Below are 13,931 nucleotides of genomic sequence, written 5' to 3' on the forward strand. Positions count from 1 at the left end.
GACATGACTCCTAGTCACCAAGAAAACTTAAACTCTGTTCAACAAACTTATTTTACAAGGAAGTGTAAACCTTTTAAAAGGTTACATGTGTGGGTAAGTCCTAGTTATCTGGAAAATTAACATAAATAGACTGTTTTATTCACTTAAACAGTGGCTCTCAGGCTTATGCTGAGAATACAATCATTTATGGAACTTGTCAAAATACAGATTTCTGGGATCCATTCCAGATGGTCTGAATTCAGGGAGTAGTGCTTGGAATTTGTATATTACTAAGACTTCCAAGTGATCTTGAAGCAGGTGGTCCTAAAAATCACCCTTTAGTGAACTCTGCCAGATAGATAGATAGATAGATAGATAGATAGATAGACAGACAGATAGATAAAGTAAGGGGAGGGAGAGAGATGCCTTTGAAGAATGTACCTAGGAGCGTACTTATGAGAATTATATGACATTGAAAAATTTTAGTGAGTCTCTTTTTCTGATCTCAAAAGGATTTTATTCTCTGTGAAAATTTGAAAAATAGTAAAGCAAACAGATTAAAATAACCCCCTGCAATCCTGTTTCCCAGACACAATGTGCATTAAGTAGATATATAGCCTTCCAGCCTTCCTAAGGGCATTTCATTGCTCTTTTTCACCAACAGACACCATCACTGACTTGCCTGGGGGCACTCAGCTAGTAAGTGGGAGAGCCCACACTAGAACCCAGCTGCTGAACCTGAACTTCATTATGTTCCATTCTAACCGAAACAGAGGAGCTCCCTGTCCTCTGGCCAGTATTACTTTACACATGTCTGTATAACATTTTTAAAATTGATTGTAAAATTAAAAAAAACAATAATCTGTGTCTACCATCAGACTGTGGGCTTCTCAGCAGGGCAGGAAAATCATATTATTTACATAAGTCTCCTCAAAAAAAGGTGCTTAATAGTGGCTCAGAACCTGGGACGTAGTAGATACCCAACAACTGTTTCTTCCAGGCAGGGAGTGGAAGACAGGTCTCCATTGCCTCTTATGGAACTGAACTTCAGGTGTCCTAGATTTTCCCAGACTGACCTGGTTTTCTCCCAAAGAAGCAATTTGTAGCATGCCAGTATTCATGAAACCATGATGTGGGAATGTGTGAGGTGTAACCTTTCAGACATGTCCTGTTGAGGCAGCTCCCTTCCGCCCTGTTAATTTTCTGGAGGGTAGGGCAGCTGTGAACTGGTAGCAGCCAACACTTGCAGGAGCTGAGTAATGGGGGTACTGGCCTGGTAAAGGGGACCTGGGCAGAACGCCAACTAAACGTGTACTACACCACCTAGAAGCACCACCTGGAAGCATCTAGTGTACACCAGGGGCACCTGTACCATGGATGAGAAGGTTCCAGTGTAGAGAATGGGCAGTGTTTTAGGTGGTGGTTTGTGGAATGTCTGTGAGGGGGAGGAATCCCGAGAAAGGGGGACCAGATGGAAGTCTGTGGAAAAATCTAGACATGGGATGTGTGGGGAGCTTGACAGTGCTTGTGGCAACAGGGATGATGGGGAAGGAAAAAGAAGGAAGGACAGATGGAAGGAAGGGTCAATAGCCTCAGTTAGGTGGGACTGAAGAGAAGGAAGGGAAAAGGAACCGGGAGCCTGGGAGCATAGCAGCGTCTGGGCAGCCACAGAGGCTCAGGGCGGAGAAGCTACTAGCTTGGTCCTCTGAAAGACCGAAAGAGCAAGTCTCTAACACTAATGTTTATGAGAGTATCTTCTCCTTTGCGTTTGTCCAGAATATCCTTTGTTAAAGATAAGGATTTGCTCCTCCTCAGATTTCAGTCAAAGGGGCCTCCTGATAGATAGATGTCAAAGTCCATGTGCCCTCCTTTTCCCACAGAAATGCCAACCCACCCACCTGCCCCATCAGCAGGGTAGGACCAGGGCGTCAGCAGCTCTTGTGGGAAGCTATAAGACCCTTTTCTCTTTCAGGGTCGAATTAGCTCTTGACATGAGTCACATTTCCAATTGCCTTTCTGTTTTTTGTTAAGAGGGTCCTCACCGTCTCCTCTGCCTCACTCCCATTTCTTGGCAACAGAAGGGTGGTGTGAGATTTAATTTCTCAAGAAAACTTAAAAAAAGAAAAAGACACAAAGAACCCCAGTCTCCATTTCACATGAGCTAAGATCTTTGTTGGGTGTAGAGGGTCAGTGTAGACAAAGGCACCCTGATCACTTGCCATCGTTTCTCTCTCTAATTATAGAAAGTATTTAGTTATTGTTCCATAATTGCTCACTGCAGTTGGGTTTGAGCATTGTGGTTGAGGTTTTTTTTGTTTTTTTTTTTTTTTTCCTGCTTTTGCTTTTGTTTTGACAAAAGCCTACTTTCTGATGAGTTGTTCTTTTTTTCTGCTTTGGTCCACTGCCATCCCATTCCCTGGCTATTCCACTACATAACTGAAGGAGGTGGTATGGTATTTCTAGAGAAGCCATTTTACCTCATCAAATTGTTTTCATGGCTTCCGCACTCCTCCCACTTGCCTAATAGAGAAAGGGAATTAACGTTTATTGACCCTCTACTCAGTCTTTGGCAAGCATTGTACTGAGCCCTTGCATAGGCTGTTTTATCCAGTCCTTACAACAAGCCGGAGGATAGATATTATTATTCCCAATTTGCAGAATAGAAATCTAAGGCATTTTTAATAGACTTTGGCTAGTACATAGTGGTGGTGATGCTTCCACTGGTATGGGAGAATTGGGGAATCCTGCTCTCTACTCTGAAAGTGCCTGTTTCTAGGTCCCCTGCTAGTGGTGGGGCTTGGAGGGGGGCCCTGCAGGACTTTGATAGGAGGTGGGATTCCTGTGTTGAGGAGTTCCTGCGTTGAGGTCTGGGATTCCTGTGACATGGAGAGATTTCTGATGTCATGGTAGCAGCGACAAGGAGGGAGGCCACCTCACCACCAAGGGGGCTGTGGCAGGAAGGGTCCTTTGGGAAACAGGTGGCGTGTTCAAGGGTTTCAATGCAGGGTGTTGAATGAATGAACTGTTCAGTGGAGGCACAAGCAGTGAAGGGAACCAGGAAGCCGTGGGGAAGCAGCTGGGCACTAGCACCGCAGGAAGCCGTCACCGCTCTCAGATCTAAGGGGGTGCCGTGTGGGAATGGTGTTTCTGCAACCCACTGAGGGCTGGGGCTGGGAAGAAGGGCCCGGCAGCAACTGTGGCAGGAGAGGAACCCAGCCTCTGCTGGAATGCAGACACATAGGGCAAGAGCACACATAGGATGCAGGGTGTGTGTGTGTGTGAACAGATATACAGATATCTGGGCCCCTCTCTCCTTGGGCCTACCTGTCTCCTGCTCATGCTTACTGCTGGTTAAATCACTGTAAGAGGACAGGGTAGCCCCTGGGGATGCAGCCTGTGCTGGTCAGTCTCCTGGGCAAGCACAGAGCAGAGATGGCCGCAGGATACAGAGGATATTCAGTGCAGGGGCTTACTCAGCTATGGCCTCTGTGTCAGGCTATAGAAGGTTGGACATTGCTTCCAGACTCAAAGAATTGTGGAATGTGGAATGCTGGAAGAGACTCTAGAGTTCTGCCCCTAAAATTCCTTTACTTTACTTTTTAAAAAAAAAAATTTTTTTTAATGTTTTATTTATTTCTAGGAGAGGGAGAGAGAGAGACAGCATGAGCCGGGGGGGGGGGGGGGGGGGGGGGGGGGGGGGGGGGGGGGGGGGGGGTCAGAGATAGAGGGAGTCACAGACTCTGAAACAGGCTCCAGGCTCTGAGCTGGCAGTCAGCACAGAGTCTGACGCGGGTCTTGGACCCACGAACCACGAGATCATGACCTAAGCGAAAGTCGGACGCTTAACCGACTAAGCCACCCAGGCGCCCCTAAAATTCCTTTACTTTACTGAAGAGGATCCTGAGTCCCAGGCAGGAGAAATGACTGGTACAAGGTCCAAGGTCAGCAGCAAACTAGTAGCATAGGCAGGACTGGAACCAGCTAACCAAACTCCCAGTCCATCCTGCCTCTTAACTGAAAGTCGTGGTCACTTAATGGTTGATAATAAAAGATTACTGAGCCAGCTTGTCTATTTCCTGTTAAAACTGCTCAAAGACCTCAGGGCCAAACATTACTTTGGCCCTAGACACATTTGCCTCAAATGATTCCCTGTAAATACACCTATGATCAGAGTGGGCTGCTTATTCCAGAGTATGGGATCTGGAGTCAGATTCGTGGGGTGGAATCCCAGCTCTGCCCTTACGGAGTGATCATGGATGGACAGGCTGCATAACTCTCAGAGCCGTAGTGTGCTCAGCTATAAAGTGGGGATAATAATGATGTCTATTTCATACATCATGAAGGTTGTATGAGAAAATATACTTAAGGCACTGAGACTAGCAGCTGGCAATAATAAGTGCTTGATAAATAATAGCATTTATATGCATATATAACATTTATAAGTATATATAAATACATATGGGATATATGTAGTATATGATATGTATATGTACATTTATGGGATATATATGGGAGATACACACATATCTCCAGTAAACTGATTTAGAATTCTGGTTAAGAATTCATTTTTTTTCATTAAAAAAAAAAAAGGGGCACCTGGGTGGCTTAGTCAGTTAAGCGTCTGATTTTTGCTTAGGTCATGATCTCATAGTTTGTGGGTTCGAGCCCTGCGTCGGGCTCTGTGCTGACTGGCAGCTCAGAGCCTGGAGTCTGTTTCAGAGTCTATGACTCCCTCTCTCTCTGACCCTCCCCTGCTCACGCTGTCTCTCTCTCTCTCTCCTAGAAATACATACAAATATTTAAAAAAAAAAAAGAATTCGTTTTTTTTAATCAGCTGTTTCTTGCAAGGAATTTTTCCTCTTCCTTATGACAGATGAGCAAACTAAGGGTATAACAATTATATCTCAATAAAGCTGGAAAAAATTAAGAAAACTGAAGGGCTGTGTGATGTGCTTTTTGAGGGATCACTCAGCCAGTCAGGGGCAGATAAGAAATCCCTGCTCTCCATGTCACTCCAGCCCCTGGCTTGGGAATGAATTCCAGATCATTCATCTTGATTTACTTCCTTCCAGGTGTTTAAAAGAAAATCCCATTAAACTTCCATCAAGTCCAGGCCAGTCTGGCCATCCCATGGCGCAGGCAGGCTGAGCAGGTTTCCATTTCGTGGTCATTGATACCTACAAGTATCCAGAGCCAGCAGGCCTGGCTCTGTTTCCAGAGCCTAACCTTGCTCTCTGATCCTAGCACACAAATGGTTTATGGACTGGCCTGCAGATTTTCTGGCAAATGTTCAACTGCCCTCTGGGTAGCCGGATCCTGACCTTCTGGTCCTGGATCTAGGTTGGCTGCTTTTTTCCTGCTGGAACACTCTATCCTGGGCAGGTGCTAATATAAGCACCAGCCCCAGCTCAAGTCTCCTTCTATGGTTGTGGCCCCTGCAGGGCATTTCTCACCTCTGGGATACTGGTGGGGACCAAATGCCGCCTTCCTGCTTCCTCTATTCTAGGCCCTAAGGCCTTCTCCCTCCTGCACAGAACATGGTTCCCTTATTACTCTCTCTGCAGTAATGTTTTCTCATTGCCTTAAGCAAGAATCTTGCACCTTGGATTCTCTTGCTTTTCCTCTGGTTGGCGGCTGTGTGACGCTTCCTTCCGGATGGTCCACCTCAGGGACAAGACACACAGCATCCCACAGGAACGCCACACTTGGACAGCATTCTAAATGTTGTTTACTAACCCCAGGCCTTACTGCCTCAGAAACTCAACTGGGACTTAGGCTGTTTGTGAAATAAGTTAACCACTTCCCCTGATGGCTTTGGTTGCTCAGTGCATTTTCTATTTAGCTTCTTTGGTCATATCCCATCTCAACAAAATAATTCAATGGCTTTCTAGTGCCCTTGGACTAAAATCCAAACCAGTGAATTCTCTGAGGTCCCCTACCTGCCTCTCCTACCTCCTCTCATACCATTCTCTCTGCTTTAGTTATGCTAGGCTCCTCTCTGTGCCTCAAGCCTGCCAGGCTCTTTCCTACCCCTGGACCTTTGCACTTGCTGTCCCCTCTGCTTGGAATACACTTTGTCATCTTCCTCACGGCTGGCTTGCTCAACCGGGTTACAGCTTCCTCAAAGATGCCTTCCAAAGACACTATCTCTGGCCCCTGTTTAGTTATTCTTTATCACACACCCCTACTTCTTTCTTTCACAGGGCTTATTATATCATGCAACTATCCTGTTATTTCTTTGTTTATCTGTTGGCTCTCTCCTTTCTAGGCACTGAAGACCTAAATCCCTCCTGTTATGGAGCTTAACGTCCAGTGGAGGAGACAGATAAAAGCCCTCTAAACAAATGAATAATATAATTTCAAGTACTGATGAGTGCTACAATAATAAAGCAAGGTAAGGGGACAGAGTGAGTCTCAGGGAATGTATAGGGTTGGTGGTGGTTAGTTAGATAAGGACAGTCAGGGATGGCCTCCCTCCATCCCTGGAGGGGGTGACATGGGAACAGAGAACAGATTGCTGGGATGGAGCAGACCTGTGAAATTATGGGGGAACAGCAACTGTAAGGGTCTCGTGGCAGCAGCCAGTTTGGCAGGTGGAGGAACAGACAGGAAGCTGGTTGGGTTGGAGTGGCCTGAGCTGGGAGGGAGAAGGGTGGTGAGGCTGGAGACAGAGGGAGTAAGTAGGAGCAGGTCCTGTGTGAGTTGAGTAAAGAGTCTGGATTTTCTTCTAAGCTTAATGGGACATGTCTTCACAGCAATATCCAGTTTTCAAAGTGCACTCCCCGTCTCACCTGATCCTCACAAGGACTTCTGAGGTAGGTAGGACAGATGGTGATTAACACTTTTTATCAAGAAGGAAACCACTATTTTATCATTTTACCACTGGAAAATCAAAAGGAAGGTCCAGCTCTGCCAAATTAGAAAATGTACTTTAAGTCACACAGTTCAAACTCAGTGGTGTCTAACTTTGTGCATTGAAGCCCTCTGGGGAGCTCCACAAAATAGTTACACCCAGGTCCTTCACCCAGAAAATGACTTAAGAGGGCCAGGGTGTGGCCCAGAAGGATTGTTCAAGCTCTCCAGGGGATTCTAACCTGGCTGAGAACCACTGCTCTCAATCCACCCACTTTTCACTACACGAACTGCCTCCTTGACAGAGCTTTTCCACTAAGCTGCCCATTAAAATCACTGAGGGAGCTTTCTAAGGATTACGGAGGGAGCTCCACATCCCAAGCTAGACTCTAAAATTAGAAACTTCTGGGGCTGGGGCTCAGACACTGGCTTGTTTATAAGAGTCTTATTTGCCTACCTGTATTGGAGCTTCCCACATTTATTTTTTTATTTTTCCTATCTGCTGTTGTCTCTTCACTTGTTCCCTTTGGCTTTTATGACTTTTTGATTCCTTTCCTGTCATTTTCATGGGATTTCAGGAAGCAGTGGGTTTAAACGAGTATACTCAACATACCACGTTGAACTGGAAGGCTTAAAAATTAAAATTTTAAAAATGTTTAAAAATTAAATTTTAGTTGTAAAAGTTATATGCACATTCGTTGAAAAAAAATTCAAATATGATACAAGGGCACAGGATGTAAACTGAAAGTTCTCTAGCCTTCACTTCCCTATTTCCATTCCTCAGGGCAGCTACTAGCCTGCTGGTAACATTTTCACAGGTAAACTTAGGGGGGCGATTAGAGGAACCATATTAAGTTTTTAATGTATTTATTCTGTCTTCTCTCTGGTTTTAAATTTCCCATTCTAATTTAAATACCTCTATGTCCTTTACTGTATTTTACTGCATTTTTATATGATTTTTTTTGATGCCAACAACTTTCTCCAGGGAATCCCCTATTCAGACTTTAATTCCCAGCCTCCAAGTCAGTTCTTAGTTTATGGAGCATTTCAGAATCTCCTGGGCAAAATTACTGCTCCCTTCTTTGTGTCCCTATATCACTTTGTTCATACCTTCAGCTCACACTTCTCACAATGCTTGAAAATTATTCATGTTTTTATCTTAGCATGCATACCTCACCCATGGGAGACAGTGGGGGCTGGATTATGCAATTCTATACTACTGCTGTCTCTGTACTGCAATTATCTTAGTCTGTGGCTTGTTTTTTAATGCTGTCGATGAAGAGAAGTTATTGAATTTAATGTAGTTCATATTTACCAAGGTATTGTATGTTTGTGTCATTTAATAAACCCTACCCTGAGATCATTGAATGTTTTCGTTTATTTTCTTTTAAAACACCTTATTTTGCTTTTCCCCTTGAAAGTCTTTAATCTACCTGGAGTGAGGAATCCAACAGATAACTAGTTGTGCCAGCTCATATACTGAATCATGTGTCTATCCCCACTGACCTATAATGCCAGCTCCATCATATATCAAGATCACACATATTCCTAGATCTGTTTCTGGGCTGATTTCTTCTCTGTCTCCCCACCCCTGCCTATCCTTACAATAATACTAAACGGCTTTAATTTTTTATAGCATTATAATAAATATTGATACATGAGGGGCCAAGTCCTTGAAACATGTCATTCACCAGGAGTGTTTTGGCTATGCTTTACCCTTTGTTTTTGCATATAAATTTTTTATTAGCTTGTGAAAGTCCAAGCAAAATCCTGCTGGAAATTTGACTGGAATTGTATTGAATTGATAGACGACTGCCGCATCCACCCCTCCCATCTCTGCTCCCCCAGGAAGTAGCTCAAGAGATAATTGTGGAATGAATGAACGTCTGATGAATACCTCCAAAGCACATCTTACAAACATGCGATACAGGTCAATGAATGAACGAATGGGGGCCAAAGATAACGAAGATCAATCAGCAAATTCTCACCATTCGGCAACTGTCAGTGAATATCTTCCTCGCTTACTTGTTCTAATACCTTATTTGAAATACACAACTCCATCCTCCACCGAACACGAATCTACGCCTCCTTCGGAAAGACTATTGAAAACAAGTTTTTAGAAAGATGGTGTGTCCGTAGCCCGGGGAAAAAAACAAGGCCCTCTGACAGATCAGGTGTCTTGACTCCTCTGCCTCCTCGGAAGGAGCGGTCCACGCGGAGCGCGGGTCCGGTGGCTCGCGTGCCCGCGGCTTAGGGAACCACGGACTACAAGTCCCGGCAGGCCGCGCGGCGCCTCCGCTTCATTAGGCGCAATCAGCGGGTGGCTGAGAGCCAAGTCCCTGCGAATCCCGTCACCCGGCTGCGGCGCGGAATCCGGCGCCGCGTCCCCGCGTCGCTTGGGGTGAGTAGGACAGTATCGCCAGAGTTGCGCGGTGCCTAGAGCGCTGGGGTGGCTGTGTAAATGAGCCGGGCGCCCGCCTCCGCTGGAACCGCGGGGAGGGACCCCTCGGCCCTTGACCTTGTCACCCAGGCCGGCGCGCGGCCACGTGACCGGCAGGGCCCCGCCTCCTCTGCGGTGACTCGCCTGCCAGGCTCCCCAGTGGGCAGAAGCGTGGACTGGCTACTTCGGTGGCGCAGTCTCGCATGCAGGCAGGGCTGGAGCTGAAGGAGGAGGCATCAGGTGGCTCACCCAGGCGACCTCTCCCCAGGCTGTGTGTGGGCTGCGAGGCGCGGGCGGCGGGGGGCCCGGCGTGGTCCGGACTAGAGCGTGGGGCGCCGCCGAGATCCCTGCGGTCTGGTAGCGCCGCGTGCCCGGGAGCGCTCTGATCTCCCGCACTTTGCGCGGCCCTGCGCTCCCAGTTCTCCCACTAAACGTGCTGGTAACAGCTGCGTATGGAGAGCCGCCTCTGGAAGCCCCTTAGCGCAGCTCTCTCCCCAGGTTAAGTGACATTTACTTTTTACTAGGTAGGAAGTCAACCAATTCAACAAGTATTTATTGATCACGCCCATGATCATTTGGCACTTCGTGGGTGCTCAAGAAATACTTGCCGAGGTGAAAGGGAACTAGACTCTCTCTGTGTCTTCGTATGTTTTCTTTAAGCATTTTCTTATTGCACAAGCTATCAGACTGCGTCAGAATCACCTGGAGGGCTTGTTATACTATACGCAGTGCTGGACCCCATCCCCAGAGTTTCTGAATCACTAGGTCTGGGGTGGGGAGCAAGAATTTGCATTTCTAACATGCTCCCTGGAGACAGATGCTGCCCAGGACATGATTTTGAGCACTACTGCTTTACAGGGGGGAAAAAATCCTGTTAACTTAAAACACCAATTCCTCACACTGGGTTATGGGTTTGCCAGTTTAACTTTTTGTAATTATGATAAACATGTGCATATGACTGTGTATATTGTTAATTTGCCCCTACATTATTTTATATACGGATTTTCTGAAGTCTACACTTTTGTCATTTTTCCTGGATTACATCATATTCTAATGTGTCGTTGTTGGCTTGGCTGTTTCTCAACAGCCTTCACAGACGTAAGATTTGACCTCTGCTGGGAGAGCCTGCATTTGATTCCTTCCTGCTGTATACATTTTCTTGCAGACAGGGGACCTATAAGATAAAGAATAGTGCTTGGTTCTGGCATCCATTCTGCCATTCCCTGTCCAGCTCCCTGGCCCCCAACTCACTAACTAAATCTCGTGGACTTAGATTTCTGTGCAGGAGGGACCTCAGAGACCTACCCTTTACCTGCCACTTGCTCTTTGTGCTTGGTTTTTCACTGTTTTCCCTGAGTCTCCAGTTTCCCAGGATGGACTGAATGGGGAATTTCTTTTTCTTTCTTTCTTTTTTTTTTTTTAAATTTCTGAGAGAGAGAAGAGAGAGCACGAGCAGGGGAGGGTTAGAGAGAGAGGGAGACACAGAATCTGAAGCAGACTTCAGGCTCTGAGCTGTCAGCACAGAGCCCGACGTGGGACTCGAACCCACGAACCTTGAGATCACGACCTGAGCCAAAGTTGGACGCCTAACCGACTGAGCCACCCAGGCGCCCCTGAATGGGGAATTTTATTCCTTGCCTGGGTGAGATTTATTTTCCTTGTCTGCTCTGGGACCGTGGCATCAGCCAGGGATTCCTTTATTCAATCAGTATTGATTCAGCCACCTTCTGGGTATCAAGCCCTAGAAAGGGAGTATGATTTTATTTGGACTGCATCATTAGTGGCAGGGCAGGTTGTAAACCTGATCAGGCCAACTAGATGGTCCCTGGGTATCGACTCCGCATCTTTCTAGACTTGAGCCATGATGATATCCACCTTGTTTGCTAATTTTTTTTAAAGTTCATTTATTTTGAGAGAGAGAGCACACATGTGTACATCAGTGGGGGAGGAGCAGAGAGAGAGGGAGAGAAAGAGAGAATCCCAAGCAGACTCGGCATTGTCAGCACATGGGGCTGGAGCTCCGGAACCTCAAGATCATGACCTGAGCTGAAACCAAGAGTCAGATGCTTAATCGACTGAGCCACCCAGGCGCCCCTCACCTTGTTTGCTTTTTATCCGCATCAATTACCAGATTTCCCTGAAAACCTGATCACTGTCTCCAAGGGTCTTTTCCAGTCTTGGGAGTAGACCAGAAGAAATAATGCTCATCTTTCTAATAGCCTCTCTAGGAAATGGGAGGAGACTGCGCTCACTATATGGGAATGATGGAGTTAGAGCCCAAAGTGCCTTTCTTCTGACCATTCTCACCTGTGCACCAAGCAGGACAGGTGATTCCATGCTTATTGACCTGGAATGTGGCATGGGGACTGCACGTGGGTGGTAACTCGTAGGCCTAGCCACTCATTGGCCCACTGCAAACTGTAAGTGATTGGTTCCCCATTTAGTTCTGTCAAGAGGATGGACCTTCCATTTGACCATCAACTTCCCATTTGTAGAACTTTCCACACTTGCCTTTTGCCTCATTTCATCACCTGCTGGGGTGTTCCCTATGGTCCAAGAAGATGAATTCCATTCATAGAGATTTGACAATAACACCGCCCTCCTAACTGTTTCATAGACAGAGTTGGTTATTTCTGGTGAGGTGCTTTGGTCGATACTCTGACATGTTGATTTTCCGGGCTCCAACCAGTGTCTTCCACATGCCTGCCCTTTGGGCAGTGTAGAGGGTCAGAAAGCAGAGTCGCTGCCCCACAGTGACTGAATGGTTACTTGTGAGGGGTGGTAAGGACATTAGTGTCCGGAGTCCCTGTTACAGAGGTCATGTGCCATAGACAGGCTCAAGCTCCAATTCTGCCATTTATTAATTGAGCACCTGGGAAAAATCTCTCAATCCTCTGCTTGTCCCTTCCCTTATTTATGCCTGTGGATGATAATAATATTTGTCTCATCTTACTGGGTTGTGTGGAATATCTAATGAGATAATGAGTGCAGAGGGCTTTGTAAAGGTTAGTTGTTGCTAAAACTGTCATCTAATTTTTAGGTTTTTAGGGTCTTGGTGTCCTACAGGCCCCTCCCAAAAGTGTGTGCTCCTGTGAGAGGTAACTCAGGTGAAAGTCAGAAAGGCAAGTAAACAGAACAGGGCAGGTGATTCATTAGCAAAAGGTTTAATAATGAAAGGTGTTTTTCATCGACAGACATATTTCACGGCTGACAGGGTCTTTTAAAATACCCTGAGGGAAGCAGCTCATTTGCATGTTAAAGACTCACTGACACCTTATGGAAAACTCTGGCTCCAGTCTATTTAGGCACAGTTTGGCTCCTCTATCATCTATTTTATGTTTTTCAATTTCCACCTCTTTTATTACTGGGGACATTTGCATGAAAACCGGGTCTTGGGAATTGTGTCTATTTCTCGCTGTGGCTTCCCCTCCCCTCCCAGGGTGGCACCGTGGCCTAAGGGACAGGCCTGGAGGATGGTGCCCAGGAAGATGGGGTTTAAGTGGCCAGAGCTGGGCAGGAGTGCTGGGGTGCTGGTGGAGGATGGCTATTGAATTGACAGCCCGGGGATGATTCTCACCCGGGGACCCGTGTTGTTAGTGACTCTGCACTGGCCTAGGGAGGAATAGTTTCTCCCTGGATTCATTCATTCAGTATATTGGAGCACCTACTATGCTAAGGCAGAATTTGGTAAACTGTATCCTCTGGGCCACATCTGGCCACACATTACCTTATATGTTGTCTTTTTTTTTTTAATGTTTTATTTATTTTTGAGAGAGAGATAGAGACAGCATGAGTAGGAGAGGGTCAGAGAGAGAGGGAGACACAGAATCTGAAGACAGGCTCCAGGCTCTGAGCTAGCTGTCAGCACAGAGCCCGATGCGGGGCTTGAACCCACAAACCATGAGATCATGACCTGAGCCAAAGTTGGATGCTTAATCGACTGATCCACCCAGGCGCCCCTCCTTATATGTTGTCTATGCTTGACTTTTGCCTTGTGCTACAATGCGGAGTTGAGTATTTGTGACAGAGGCATTATATATAGTCTGCAAAGCTGAAAATATTCAATATATGGCCCTTTACTGAAATAGTTTGTGACCCGTGTGCTAGGCAGGGAGAAAAGCAAGAGCAAAAGCTCTGAGGCCAGAATGGTGGGTTTGATGAATGGCTTGAACATTAGTGCTTTTGGAGTGCGGTGAGCAAGGGAGAAAATGGAAGGGCCTGAGACCTTGGAGGAAACTGGGGAGTCAAATCAGGTAGGGCCTTGTAGGCCAGTGCCTTGGGTCTTCATCTGAGTAAGGTGGGAGCCATTAGAGAGTTGAGAGCAGGGGAATGCATGATTGGACTGAAGTTACCATGTTTAGGTGGAAAAATTCACTCTTTTACTCATTGCTAACTTGTTAGCAAACTTATAAATTAATTATGTAATATATTAACAAATTCTGCCCTTTGGATCTAGTAGAAGAGACAAGATACAGGACCAGATCCTTAGAGATAAAAGCAGTGCATAACAAGACTGGATGGGAAAGAGCAACTAATTCTAAGTGGCTGCTTCACAGAAGGCTTCATAGAGGGATGGGGGGGAGTGCTGAGTGTGCAGAGGTATTTGGGAGACGAAGCTGACAAGGTGGGGTGGGGTGAGAATAGGTGGGCCTTGAATCCC

At 46.3% G+C, this 13,931-nt stretch overlaps 1 protein-coding gene across 1 annotated transcript in view; it reads left to right on the forward strand.

The window, feature by feature from the left end:
- The first annotated feature begins 9,145 nt into the window (after nucleotides 1-9,145).
- ADCK1 (aarF domain containing kinase 1) overlaps nucleotides 9,146-13,931 on the forward strand; it is a 117,949-nt gene continuing 113,163 nt past the window's right edge. The window contains exon 1 of the mRNA XM_039232360.1: nucleotides 9,146-9,232. The gene's annotated coding sequence lies outside the window, so the exon portion shown is untranslated. The remainder of the gene's footprint in view (nucleotides 9,233-13,931) is intronic.

Source organism: Hyaena hyaena, unplaced genomic scaffold, assembly GCF_003009895.1.
Source record: "Hyaena hyaena isolate Hyena2069 unplaced genomic scaffold, ASM300989v1 scaffold_65, whole genome shotgun sequence".
Taxonomy (NCBI): Eukaryota; Metazoa; Chordata; class Mammalia; order Carnivora; family Hyaenidae; genus Hyaena; species Hyaena hyaena.